Here is a 15,520-nt window from a genome sequence, read left to right on the forward strand (position 1 = left end):
TCTGAGCTCACTCCAATATTGGTCATGGGTCTCTGTATCTGCCTCTATCTGTCACTGATTGAAGGTTCTCTGATGACAACCTGGGTATTCACCAGTGTGATTGCAGGGAATGACCAGTTCAGGCTATGCATCCACCGCTGCCAGGAGTCTTAGATGGGGCCATCCTTGTAGACTCATGCAAGTTTTTCTTGTATTAGGCTTTTACTATATTCCATAAAGTAATCCTTTCTAGTCATCTTTCTCAGCACTGACCCCTTCTTACCATCCACCAACCCAGAACCTCAAGTTCCCACGCCCACCTGTCCTCAGTCCAAACAGGGTATCTCCTCTCTCTCTCCTTCTCTGGAAGATCCATACGTCCCTGCTTGAACCTTTCTTGTTACCTAGCCTCTCAGGGTCTGTGAATTGTAGAATGATTATCCTTTACTTTGCAGTTAATATCCATTTATGAGTGAGTACATACCACTTTTGTCTTTCTGGGTCTGGGTTACCTCACCCAGGACAATGTTTGTAATTCCATTCATTTGCTTTCAAATTTCCTGATGTCATTTTTAAAAAATATCTGAGTAATAGTCTATTGTATAAATGGATCACGTTTATTTTATCCATTCTTCATTTGAGGGACTTCTAGGTAGTTTCCAGGTTCTGGCTATTACAAATAAAGCTGCTCTGAGCATAGTTGAGGACATGACTTTGGGGTATGATTTAGCATTCTTTCACAGGAGTGACATAGCTGGACCATGAGCCAATTGACTTCCAGATTTTTGAGAAACCACCATTTTGATTTCCAACAGATTGTACAAGTTTGGACTCTCACTAGCAATGAAGAATTTTTTTTTGCTCCACATTCTTACCAGCATGAACTGTCACTTGTGTTTTTGATCTTAGACATTCCAGCAGGTGTAAGATAGAATCTCAGAATCATTTTGATTTGCATTTCCTTAAGAGTTTCTCTGCAATTTGAGACTCTTCTGTTGGGAATTCTCTGTTTAGGTCAGTACTCCATTTTAAAATTTGATTATTTGATTTTTTGGTATCTAGTTCTTGAGTTAATTATGTATTTTTGAGATCAGTTCTCTTGGGGTGGGATTGGTGAAGATCTTTCCCATTCTGTAGGCTGCAATTAATTTTGTTCTATTGACAATGGCCTTTGCCTTACAGAAGCTTTTCAGTTTTAGATCCCCCATTCATTAATTGTCAGTCTTAGTCTCTGTGCTACCGGGGTTCTATTCAGGATGTTGTTTCATGTGCCAATGTGTGCAAGGCTGTTCCTCATTTTTTTCTTCTATCAGGTTCAGTGTATCTGGATTTATGTTGAGGTCATTGATCCGCTTTGGCTTGAGTTTTATGCATAGAGATAGATATGGATCTATTTGTATACATGCCAATTTCCATTTGCTGAGGATGTTTTCTTTTCTCCATTGTATAGTTTTTGTTTCTTTATCAAAAATCAAGTGTTCATGGCTGTGTGGATTTATGTCTGATTCTTAGGTTCAATTCCATTGATCCACCTTTCTGTTTCTATGCCAACACTGTGCTGCTTTTAGTACTATTTCTCTATAGTAGAGCTTGACATCAGGGATGGTGATGCCTCTGGCAGTTCTTATATTGTTCAGGATTGTTTTAGCTATCCTGGGGTTTTGTTTTTCCATGTGAAGTTGAGTATTGTTCTTTCAAGGTCTGTAAAGAATTCTATTGTAATTTTCATGTGAATTTTGTTTAATCTGTAGATTGCTTTTGGTAAGATAGCCATTTTTATTATGTTAACCCTACTGATCCATAAGCATGGGAGATTTTTCTATCTTCTGATATCTTCTTCAATTTCTTTCTTCAAAGACTTGAAGTCCTTGTCATACCGGTCTTTCACTTGCTTTGTTAAAATCATCCTAAGACATTTTATATTGTGTGTGACTACTGTGAAGGGTGTTGTTTTATATTGTGTGTGACTACTGTGAAGGGTGTTGTTTTATTTTGTGTGTGACTACTGTGAAGGGTGTTGTTTTATATTGTGTGTGACTACTGTGAAGGGTGTTGTTTTATATTGTGTGTGACTACTGTGAAGGGTGTTGTTTTATATTGTGTGTGACTACTGTGAAGGGTGTTGTTTTATATTGTGTGTGACTACTGTGAAGGGTGTTGTTTTATATTGTGTGTGACTACTGTGAAGGGTGTTGTTTTATATTGTGTGTGACTACTGTGAAGGGTGTTGTTTTATTTTGTGTGTGACTACTGTGAAGGGTATTGTTTTATATTGTGTGTGACTACTGTGAAGGGTGTTGTTTTATTTTGTGTGTGACTACTGTGAAGGGTGTTGTTTTATATTGTGTGTGACTACTGTGAAGGGTGTTGTTTTATATTGTGTGTGACTACTGTGAAGGGCGTTGTTTTATATTGTGTGTGACTACTGTGAAGGGCGTTGTTTTATATTGTGTGTGACTACTGTGAAGGGTGTTGTTTTATATTGTGTGTGACTACTGTGAAGGGTGTTGTTTTCCTGATTTCTTTATCATCCCTTTTATCATTTGTGTATAAGAGGGTTATTGATTTTTTTTGAGTTAGTTTTGTAGCCAGTCACTTTGCTAAGGGTGTGTATCAGCTATAGGAGTTTCCTGGTAGAATTGTTGGGGTCATTTATGTATACTATAATGTCACCTAAATATAGTGATATTTTGACTTCTTCATTTCCAATTTATATCACCATGATCTTCTTTTCTTATTTTATTCTCTTGCTAGAGCATCAAGCACTATATTGAATAGATACACAGAGAGTAAATAACTTGTGTGTTTCTGATTTTAGTGGAATTGCTTTAAGTTTCTTTCCATTTACCTTATTTGATACTGGCTGTTGGCTTACTGTATATCACTTTTATTATTTTTATGAATGTTCTTTAAATCCCTAGTCTCTGCAATATTTTTTTATCATGAAGAGGTGCTGGATATTGTCAAAGGCTTTTTAGCATCTAATGAGATGATCTTGTGGGTTTTTTTCTTTAGTTTGTTCATATGGTGGATTACACTGACAGATTTTTGTATGTTGAAACATTCCTGCATCTCTGGGATGAAGCCCACTTGAATATAGTGGGTGATCTTTCTATGTGTTCTTGGTTTTGGTTCTCCAGTATTTTATTGAGTATTTTTGAGTTAATGTTTATGAGGGAAAATGGTTTGTAATTTTCTTTCTTTGTTAAGTTCTTGTCTGGCCTCAGGGTGAGTGGTCTCATAAAAAGAATTTGGCAATGTTTCTTCTGTTTATAGTTTGTGGAATAATTTGAAGAGTATTAGTATTAGTTCTTTGAAAGTCAGGTAGAATTCTTCATTAAAACCATCTGGCTCTGGGCCTTTTTTTTTAAATAACTGCATTTATTTCCTTAGGAGTCATAGGTCTGTTAAAATTGTTTATCTGATCTTGTTTTATTTTGTATATGTAGTATCAACCAAGAAATTCGCCCATTTCTTTTAGATTTTTCCATTTGTAGAGTACAGATTTTTTAAGTATGACCTAATAATTTGTCTAATAATTGTCTAGATTTCCTCAGTGCTTGTTTCTATATTGCCATTCTCTTTTCTGATTTTGTTAATTTGGATATTCTCTCTCAGTCTTTTACTGACTTTGGATAAGAATTTTTCTATCTTGTTGATTTTCTCAAAGAACCACTTCATTTTATTAAATCTTTGTATTGTTTTCTTTTTTGTATTTTATATATTTCAGCCCTCAGTTTGGTACCTACTGTCTGTTCTTGGGTGTAATTACTTCTTTTGTTCTAGAGTTTCAGGTTTGCTATTGAATTTATAGTTTGAGGTCTCACCAATTTTGTTTTGTTTTTCGAGACAAGGTTTCTCTGTAGCTTTAGAGCCTGTCCTGGAGCTAGCTCTTGTAGACCAGGCTGGCCTCGAACTCACAGAGATCCACCTGCCTCTGCCTTCTGAGTGCTGGGATTAAAAACTTGCACAACCACAGGTCAACTTCTCCAATTATTTTTAATGTATGCACTTAGTGCTATGAACTTTCCTCTTAGCACTACTTTCATAGTGTCCCAAAGTCTGGGTATGTTGTGGATTCATTTTCATTGAATTTTAGGAAGTCTTTAATTTCTTTCTCTATTTTTTCCTTGACTCAGTGATGATTCAACTGAGCATTGTTTAATTTCCATGATTTTGTAAGTTTTCTAAAGTTTGTGTTGCTGTTCAACTCCAACTTTAATCCATCATGGTGATCTGATAAGATACATAGGGAAATTCCAATTTTATTGTATCTGGTAAGACTTGCTTTGTGATAATGTGGTCAATTTTAGAGATTGCTCCTGAGGTGCTGAGAAGGTATAGTCTTTGGTGTTTGGGTAAACATTTATGTAAATTTATGTTAGGTCCATTTGAGTCATAACACTTGTTTGACCTGTTATTTCTCTGTTTAGTTTATATCTGGATGACCTGAGCATTAGTGTGAGTGTTGTGTTAAAATCTCCACAATTAAAAAGTGGGTTCTTTGTGCAATTTTAGCTTTAGTATTTTTTCTTTTACAAATATGGGTGCCCTGGTGTTTGGGAGCACAGATGTTCAGAAAAGAGACATCATCTTGGTGGACTTTCCTTTGATAAATATATAATATGTGCCTCTATCTCTTTTGATCAATTTTGGTTGAAAGTCTGATTTGTTTGATACTAGGATAACTACACCAGATTTCTTCTTCAGTCTGTTTAATTGAAAATCTTTGTCCAACCCTTTACTCTGACATAAATTCTGCCTTTGGTGTTGAAGTGTTTTTTTTTTTTTTTTTTTTTTTTTTTTTTTTTTTTTTTTTGTATGCAGCAAGAGGATGTATTCTGTTTTCATATCCATTCTGTTGGCCAGTATATTTTTATTGGTGAATTGAGTTCATTGATAGTGAGAGATATTAATGACCTGTGATTGACAATTCCTGTTTTTTTTTGTTGTTGTTGTTTTGTGGTTTCTATTGGTGATGTTGTTGGCAGTAGTATGTGTATGTTTTTTTTCCTCTGGTGTGGGATTACATATTGCCTGTGTTTTGTGGATGTACTTAATTTTCTAAGGTTGGAGTTTTCCTTTTTATACCTTCTGTAGAGCTGGATTTGTGGGTAGATGTTGATTAAATTTGACTTTGTTATGAAATACATTGTTTTCTCTATCAATGGTGCTTGAAAGTTTTGCTGGGTATAGTAATCTTAGCTGGCATCCGTGGTCTCTTAGAATCTGCCCAGGTTTTTATAGTTTCCACAGAGAAAATAGGTACAATTCTGATAGGCCTACCTTTATATGCTATTAGGCCTTTTTCCATTCCAGCCTTTAGTATTTCTTTCTTTCTTTTTTTTTTTTGAGGAAGAATATAACCAAAAATTTTATTAGCATTATACAAAGGACAACTAAAACAGTTTAATTACTTTAATACTTTGAGACATCGAATCATTAACATTCTGTTGTTTAAGCAGTGAAGCTACCCTAGACCAAGTATCCTGAAGGCAGCCACTGCCCAGGTAACCTCACATTATAAAAGAAGAAGCAGAAGTACATTTGCATATCCAGCCCATCTGTCAGTATGTAATTTGATACATAGAGTATGATGTATGTTTAGTGTTTTTATTGTTATGTGGCAAGGGGAATTCTTTTCTCTGGCCTAACCTTTTTGGTGTTCAGTAAGCTCTTTCAACCTTTATATGTATGTCCTTCTTTAGGTTAGGAAAATTTTCTTCTAAGATTTTGTTGAATATATTTTCTGGAATTTTAAGGATGGATTTTTCTCCTCCTATTCCTATTATTCTTATGTTTGGTATTTTTCTCATGTCTCAGATTTTCTGGATTGCTTTTGTTAGGAATTTTTAAATATAGTATTTTATTTGACCAATGAGTCTATTTTGTATCTCTAATGCCTGAAATTCTCTCTTCTGTTTCTTGCATTACATTGATGATGCCTGCATCCGTAGTTTCTGGTCTCCAAAATTGACCACACATTTGGTCACAGAACAAATATCAACAGATATAAGAAAATTGAAATAATCCCCCGCATACTATCAAAAGACCACGGATTAAAGCTGTATTTCAAAACAAAAACAACAAAATGCCTACAAATTCAAGGAAACAGAACAATTCTGAATGATTATTGAGTCAAGACATAAATAAAGAAATTAAGCACTTTACACAATTAAATATAAATGAATACATACTACCAAGCTTGTGGGACACAATAAAATAGGTGCTAAGAAGAAAGTTCATAGCACTAAATGCCTACATTAAAAAAAATGGAAAGATCTCATACTAGGAAGTTAACAGTACACAGGAAAGCTCTAGAACAAAAAGAAGGAAGTATACCTAAGAGGAGTGAACAGCAGGAAATAATCAAATGGATGGCTGAAATCAATAAAATAGAAACAAAAAGAAAAAAAACAATAAAACAAAGAATTGGTTCTCTGAGAAAATCAACAAGGTAGACAAACACTATATAGTCTAAAGATAAAAGGGAATATTCAAACTAACAAAATCAGAAACATGAAGGGGGACAAAACAAACACCAAGGAAATCCAAAGAGGCATTAGTTCATACTTTAGAAGCATTAGCTTATACTTAACCTATAATTCACAAAATTTGAAAATCTACAATAAATGGATAGTTTTCTTGATAGATAACAATTATCAAAGTTAAATGAAGATCAGGTAAACCTATAACCACCCCCAAAATAGAAGAATTTATTAAAAGTTTTTCAACCAAAAAAAAGTTCAAGGTAAGATGGTTTTAATGAAGAATTGTACCAAACTTTCAAAGATGAGTTAATGTGTATATAAATCAAATTATTTCACAAAATAGAATCAGAAGAAACATTGCAAAATTCATTTTTGAAGCCGCAAAGTGATACCCAAACTACATAAAGACCCAGCAAAGAAAGGGAATCACAAACAAATTTCCTTTATGAATATAGATGCAGAAATATTCAATAAAATTTTAGCAAACTGAATAGAAGAACACATAAAAAAGATCGTTCACCATGATCAACTAAGCTTCATCCCAGAGATTCAGGAATGGTTCAACATAAAAATCAACCAGTGTAATCCACCATATATATAAACTGAAAGAAAAATAAACCCATGATTGTATTATTAGATGTCATATAAAGCCTTTGGTAAAATCCAATACCCCTTTATGACAGAAGTCTTAAAGATAGCAGGGATATATGGATCATACCTCACTATAATAAAGGCAATTTACAGCAAACCTACAGTCAACATCAAATCAAAAAGAAAGTCAAAGCAATTTCACTAAAATTAGGAATAAGCTAAGACTGTCCATTCTTTCTCTATCTTTTATATATAATACTTGAAGTTCTAACTAGAGCAATAAGATAACTGAAAAAGATAAAGGAGACACAAAGAGAGAAATCAAAATATTCCTATTTGCAGATGATATGATAGTATACATAACTAATCACCAAAATTTTACCAGGAGCTCCTATAGCTGATAGACACTTTCAACGAAGTGGCTGGAAACAAGATTAACTCAAAAAAGTCACTAGTCACCCTATATACAAATGACAAATGGACTGAGAAAGAAACCAAGAAACAACATCCTTCACAATAGCCACAAATAATATGTTATGGTTGTTAGCTTGTTGTTTTTATAGGACTCCTCACAGTGGGAGCTGGGATGTCTCTGACTCTTTTACCTGTGCTTGGCATCTTTTTCCTCCTACTGGATTGCTTCACCCAGCCCTAATATGAGGATTTGTGTCTAGTCTTATTAGGTCTTGTTATGCCCAGCGATTTTACTTGATATATCTCTGGGAAGTATGCTCTCTTCTGCAGAGAAATAGAAGAGTGATTCTGAGAGAAAAGGGAGGTGGAGAGGGCACTGGGAAAGGTAAAGGGGGGGTGAAAACTGCCTTTGGGGTATATTATATGGGAGAAGAAAAAATGAAAATTGTGGCTGTATTCTCTGTTGTTCTCATGGATCCTGGTTGTCGTGATGTGAAAGGACAATTTGTTCAAATATCTTTTCCTTACTGGTTTGAGGGCGACTAAAGGTTCTTCCATTATAAACCTCTGAAACATTTCCTGTATAACTAAACTAGTCCAATTTTACCAAAGATAAATAAGTACATGCATATAAGCACAATGTTTTCATAGGTATATATAACATGTAGCTATTACACAATATGTATAGTTCATACAATGTGTATATGATGTGGGAGGGTCTTCGGTTTCTTTGAGTTGATTTCATTGGTTATTAAAGATACTGCCCTTGGCTCATTTGATAGGCCAGCCCTTAGGTGGGTGGAGTAGACAGAACAGGATGCTGGGAGTGAGGCAGATGCCTCAGGCAATCGCCATGCCTTCCTCTCTGAGATAGATGCCATGAAGCCAGCCACCAGGTTAGACATGCTGAATCCTTCCTGGTAAGACCACCACCTCGGGTGCTACACACATTACTAAATATGGGTTAAAACAAGATGTGAGAATTAACTAATAAGAGGCTGAAACTAATGGGCCAGGCAGTGTTTAAAAGAATACAATTTGTGTGTTGTTATTTTGGAGCATAAGCTAGCCAGCGGCCGGAGGCTGGGCAGCAGGAATACAGCCCGCTGCTTGCCTCCTCACTACATGTATATAAAGATACTGTTTAGCACACATATAAAATGTATTTGTTCTGTTTCTTCATAAAACACTAAATATGTTAAAACAACAAATAACATTTTCACTTCAGCAAAGAAAAAATATACTTTGTTGTAAAAAGAGGTCAGAGTTTGCCTTTGACCACCACCATAACCATAGTTTATGGAATACTGAATATGACATGGAATCCACAGACAAAGCATGACACAACAATATATATTTCACTGATGTCTATAATGAAACATACAATAAATATTGGTTGTTCGCTCTGTGTGGTGATAGAATATAGCAATACAAATATTCATGAGAAAGAGAGGGACAGAGATGATAAAGCTATTAATTGGCTCATTTAATTTTGAAGCTGAGACATCTCCTGATTTGCTATTTGCAGGCTTAAGACATCAAAGACAGGAGTGCATTGATCAAAGACCTATGAGCAGGATGGGTGGTAGCACGTTGGTGTGTGCATCATTAGAGTCTAAAGACAAGACCTGAATGAGGAGCTCTCAGGGCAGAAGATCAATGTCCCAGTGCAGAAGTCCAGCAGAGGAAGGGACTCAAACCCTGACTTGCTTTTTAATTTCTCCAAAATCCCACTTTGAATAATAGACACCCCCTTCCCCCTCTCACCCAAGCCCAACAAACTAAAGAAAGCAACCTCCTCTTTCTTTTCATCTAGATTCAAATGTTAAATACCCAGAGACACTCAAAAGTGTTTAATAAGGCATTTGGGCACCTATGTCCCATTCAAAAAGATGTCCAACACAATATCATTACTAGACTATCCTCCACCCCAAAGCAACTCAGGATAGAATCTGCTTAGCCACCTCTCCTCTAGGACAGAGCCATTTGAACTCCCAGCTCGGTGAGGAGCGCTTCCTATGACACAGACGCTGGACACCTGTTCCCTTCTCACTTACTGCAAAGACAGAAATTTTCCCTTTTCCCCCGCCTACTGCGTTTCTTCTCTGTTAGAGGAAAAACATGTCACATTTGGATCTGTTAGTTAACAGCAAGGATGATTTTACACATTCAAGTTTTCGATCAAAAAATGTTTTAACTTTTGCATTACTAAAGGCTTCTGCTGTGTCTTAAGATTTAAAAATTCCCTTTTGTTAGCATTGCATATTAATTAGCTTAAACTATGAAAATGCCTTTTTCTTTCCATAAGTGTCAGAAATCTTTATGACCTACTTGTTTGGAAAGAAATTTAAATAGATTTTATTTATTTACTTATATATGCATTTATTTTATATACTATATTTCTATGTCGAATGTATTTCTATGTATTGTTTTTAGATTTAGTCTTATTTGTTATTAGTTTGAGTAATTTTAAAAGATCATTAATAAAATATTTAATAATTAAGTTTCTATGTGGAAAGATTGTGATTGGTGGCATGCCCCCATATCACAAATATTGATTTCATGCATAAATGGGATAACCTTTAGTTAATTATAATATTTCATTAGAAGGAACATATCTCCTTTTGACCTTGTCACATAATAAAAGTATTAATTTCCTACCTCAGATTTTTAGCCACAGCTAGCCAATAGTCAAGATATTATGTGGTCTGGAGGAATTTTTATTACTTTCTGACACACAAAGCTTGCTGTTTCTTTATAACTATCATGGCCTTTTGTCCATATGAATTTCACCTCTGAGCTGAAGTTGAAATGTATTATTGATATATTAAAGCAATGTTTCTTTTTTAGATAAGAGATTGATCAACTATGACCCACAAGTCAAATCTAGCCTATGTTTGTATGAGCTATGGAAAAAATTAGTTTTTTCACTTTTAATATAAAAAACACTTTATTACTTGTAAAAATTCAGTAAAAATGATTAGTGTCTACCCATATGACATTATCGGCATACAACCTCATTCACTCAACACATGTCTATCTGCACGTCGACAGAGCAGCAGCAAATGAAGTAGTTTCAGCAGTCAATATATAGTCTAGAAGTTTCTATCTAGTATAGAAGGGAATATTTCCTGCATTTGTTTTAGACACCTGATTGTAGCTTTCTTTACTTAAAACAATAACCTAACTGAAAAACTTAGTTCTTGGGTCCACGGATGATCCTGTGGGTAGTTTTTCTTCCTACATGTTGTTATCCCCAGTGTAAAAATTTTAAATGTGAAACATTCCAAAACTACTTGAAAGTTTTTAGTATGGACTTGCTGCCACAAATGGAGAAATTCTACATCTGACCTCATTTGATGGCTCATGGTCAAAATGCAGGTACTATGGCAAAGTGTGTGGGAAATTACTTTCAGGCAACATGTCATGTACATACAGAACATGAGTGAGTTTGTGGGTCCCATCCCTAAAATATTCTATAAATATGCAAATATTATAAAATCTGAAAAACTGAAGTCACCCATAGTTTTGGGCACAGCATTTTAGTTATGTGACCATAAGTGTGTCTTACTTTTGTCAGGTGTAGGAGGTGCCAAAAAATTATTTTCCCCAGCCAGGGTCAGGGCTACAACACTATTTAGAGGCGATTCCCTTATTGGGTATCAAACTGTGGCATCAGACCCACACTCAGACACTTCAGTTGTGTTGTGATGACTAATTAAAGTTGAATCCCTAGAGAGGCCCACTTAGCTTGTTGCCAGCTTGACTGTCCGGAGCAACCCCTCTCTACCAATTATTCACATCCTTTTTATAAACGTGAAGAAGTATCTATGAATCTTCAAACTTGTAGGTTTTCTTGTGCCTGCTAAGTCTAGTCCTGTGTTGATCTACAGTCGTTTTCCGTAAGCTATTGGCCTTCTCATCTTGAGACATTGCTGATTCTGGGATTCTGTGTGCCCTTCCCACTCCCTGTGGTCTCAGAGGCTTGTATGTGTGCCGCTCAGCCTATCTCCCATGAAGAGTGGGCCTCACTCACTCCTGCTTTGTCCGTTACTTGGACCAGGTGTCCCTGTTCTGACAGGATTCTGTCAGCCACCACATCCGGCTGCTAAAGAGACCCGGAATGGTTAGCAATCTGCACTCCCAGTGTGTTTTCTTGTAAAGATAGTATGTACACAGCACAGTCTGGGGAATAGCTGCTCACACCTTAGGACCTTCCCTAACCTTTTAATCCCGCACTGGATTTTTGTTTGTTTGTTTGTTTGTTTTTGTTTTGCTTGTTTTTTGTTTTGGTTTTTCTAGACAAGAGTTTCTCTGTAGCTTTGGAGCCTGTCTTGGAACTAGCTCTTGTAGACCATGCTGGCCTCGAACTCACAAAGATCCGCCTACCTCTGCCTCCTGAGTGCTGGGATTAAAGGCGTGCGCCACCACCGCTCCACTTCCCACATTGTTTTATCGCTCATTTCTTCTGTGAACTTTTGATCAGCTCTTGGCTTTCTATTGACTCATTTTTTTTCACCAGCAATTCTGACTCAATCTAGCCACATCTGTCTTTATTCTCGTACATACTATAATACTTACAGATATACTATACTATACTACCACAGATACTGTGTCTGTTTCCCTTGCATCCCTGCATGTTTCTGAGTTTATGAATTTGATTTATGTGATGGCCTAAGTTACTTTAGATCTGCCAGAGCCTTTCTAGCTCATAAAGATCTTTGTCTGTCTGTGGAGCTCGGGAAAGCTGCTGTCTAGTTTGTTCTCTGCTGCAGCAATAGAACACTGGCTGAAACAGCTTGGAGAAGAAAGGGTTTATTCAGCTTACAGGTCTATGACTTAGGGCAGCCAGGACGGCAACTCAAGGCAAGAATCTGGAGGCAGCAGCTGAAGCAGAGACCATGGAGGATAGAATATTGCTTACTGACTTGCTCTGGATGACTTGAGCAGCCTACCTTCTCATAAAATCCAGAATCACCTCCCCAGGAGGGCTACAACCCTCAAGGTGGGCTGGACCCTCCCCACATCAATCTTTAATTAAGAAAACATCCCACAGGCATGTCTATAGGCTAGTCTGATGGAGGCAGTTTTTCAGTTGAGGTTCCTTCCTGCCAAGTGATCAGTTTGTGTCAAGTTAACCAAAACTAACATGCAAGGCCATGAACGTTTAATACTACCACCGACAGTTGCAGAATCAATTTCCTTCTCAACTCTCCTGTGAACACAGGCCCTACCTGTCCCAGCAAACAGGGCTGCATGCCTGCCTGTTGTCATATCATTTCCTTGACCAGCCTGCCTTTCCTCTATTGTCTTTCTTGCTTGTATTCATGACACTCTCAGCTGACAATAACGAAGTGTTTCCTAGCAACTTGCATGAGATATTTCTTCATGACTTCCTGTTCTTTATCTTGCTTGGGTTACATAGTTTTGTTCTTAGGAAGGGTGAGTAGTTTTATACTACTCTCCTTTTTTAATCTTCTGTACTCAGAGCATTTAGATGATCCCCGTTTGCTGCCAAGTAGGGTAGATTCATTAGCTATTCAGTGAAAGAATCATTCTTCTTAAATTTCTTCCGAATTCAAGGAGTTCGGATATTAAATATTACCTCATTGCCTTCGTTTCCTGTACGAGCCTTATTGAGGTTTGTGTGTTACATGCTGAGTTAATGGAGTTTACCTTTCTGGTAGCAAGGGTCTGACATGAGGAATACACACACACACACACAACACACACACACACACACACACACACTTACTTTTAACACCCTTTTTCCCACTTCAATGTCCTTTTCTTCCTAGGGTTCCATGTTTTTTAATTCCAGGAAGGGCTCTTACCACAGATCTATCTAACTTTATTCTGTTCCTTTATTGTTCTGGATTTAAGAAATGGCAAGCCAACACTCTGTCTCATTCCTTCTTTCCTTGTCCACTCTCCATGTTAATTCATAGGCTAATGTGGGAAATGGAATACACATGTTTCCCCCCTTGTTGTAATTTTTCCTTCACTTTGGCAAGCTTTTCTAGGTGACAACTCAGCCTTGATAGCAAATCTTATTGCCTACAGCAAAGGCAACACAAAAGGCACCAGAGCCAGTTTCTCTCATGCATGCCATTTTAGGAATTTTACTATATTCTGCACCCCATCAGCAGTTTGGGAGCATCTAACCAATTTTTTTAAATACGGACAACATATCTGATATCAACTATGTAAGGGACTTCTCCACGTCAACAGGTTTGGCAACTCTTCAGATATCAACTGGCTTTTCTTGAGGTCCATTTTGATACTCACTACTTGAGTAATTGAAGATCTCTTAGTTAAAGAGTTTTCAACAGGCATCAAGTCCATGTTTGACTGGTAAAAGCTAGAGTTTTTGGTTGTTTTCTTTTCTTTCCTTTCCTTTTCTTTTTTTTCCAGCCTCCTCTTGCAGCTTGATAATTGATTCAGTGTCTCTCTATATTCTGGGAAATGTTTACTTAGCTTTCTGGCTAATTGTAAAAGATATTAAAAAGGACAAATGACGAGAAATAGAACAGAGATATACAAGGGCAGGTCTGTAAGTGTCCTAAGCAGAAGACCTTTGTCCTTTGTGGTATTGGTGTGTGTTGCCCTCGTGGAAAAATGGATGTATTTTATAAAATTAGAAATGTTCCAATCCCCAGCACTCTGTTGTTAAGAGTTTTTACAGAGATTTTATTAGGAAGCCGTATTTGATTATATCATTGATTATGGATGAATCAGGTCAGTCTCCAGACCTAGTCCCTCCCTCCTTCCCACAGAGGTGAAGTGGGTCTAAAGGTAGCAGCCACCTAGTTGGACCATTCTTAATTGTGACCATTCATCTTACAGTATAGGACACTTGTCCACTGCATAGATCCCACAGCACTCAGAAACCCTTGTTTCAGGAATACAAGACTAAAATCCAATGCTATAAAATGATTTTAACAGTGTTATCAATCTTAAAATTACAGGAATGCTAGGAACCCCAAGTCAGAAATGAAGGCAGATACCAAATGTGTGTTTTCTTACTATGTCACAGATACAACTGGAATAATTTCATCATTGAGTGCAAAATGGACCAGCCAGTCTGAGAACAGGTGTTTCAATTATGGTTGCATCTAGAAAGCTTGATTCTTGATGGACAATTGCACATAATATCTTTATTTGTTTTTTTTTTTTCTTTCCTTGCAATCTAGTTCCCAGCAGGAAATTTACTGAGCTGCCAAGTTGTGATCATCTAATTGACTCAGAAAGAATCTGAATGAGTTTCTAAATATCCAACTGAAATCAATTGTGACTCTTTTTATTTTAGGCCCCAGGCAGATTGAAATTGAGACAATAAATGGAAGTACCTCATTCTGAAAGAATGAGGGTTGGCAGCTTTGTAGCAAGTATAATGTACATATAATCACATACCTCTGTGTGCCCCTCCACACACACATACACAATAGACATACTCACACATGCTTTTTATATTCAGCAAGTACACAACTAGTTATATGTTCATCATCTTAAAACTTTAGCATCCTAAGTCTTCCAGCTTTTTAAGATCCATGATTTCAAGAAGAAGAAAGTGTTTTATTCAATAAAAATAAATACTGAGGATGGTTGGGTGGTAATATAGAACTATGACTAAAATATAGGCTAATTATATAAAGGTTAATTTTTAGAAGTCTTAAGTCTCTGATTTTGTTTTTATAATATTTTTCATTTTACCCAAGGAAAAAACTTTTCCCAAGATTTATTTCTGTACACATTTTATGTTTACATATTTTCATTAAATTTCAATTTGTGTACAAGAGAAACAACAAGACTCTCAAATGGTGTTGTTATGGCTTTAGTGCCCCATCTGCCATTTAAAACTCTTCCCCTAACAGCTTAAAGAAGGAATGATTGTGAGAAAGAATGAGAAAAATAATGAACGCTGTACTTTAGTGCTACAAATCTGAAGTATCTGTATCCTCAGTATTATAGACTGAATGTTCAGTTTTCTTTGAGTTATGTATTAATGAAAAGCACTGTTAGAAATTGAGAAGTAGACAGATGAA

This window comes from Arvicola amphibius, chromosome 7 (assembly GCF_903992535.2).
Source record: "Arvicola amphibius chromosome 7, mArvAmp1.2, whole genome shotgun sequence".
In the NCBI taxonomy this organism is placed as follows: Eukaryota; Metazoa; Chordata; class Mammalia; order Rodentia; family Cricetidae; genus Arvicola; species Arvicola amphibius.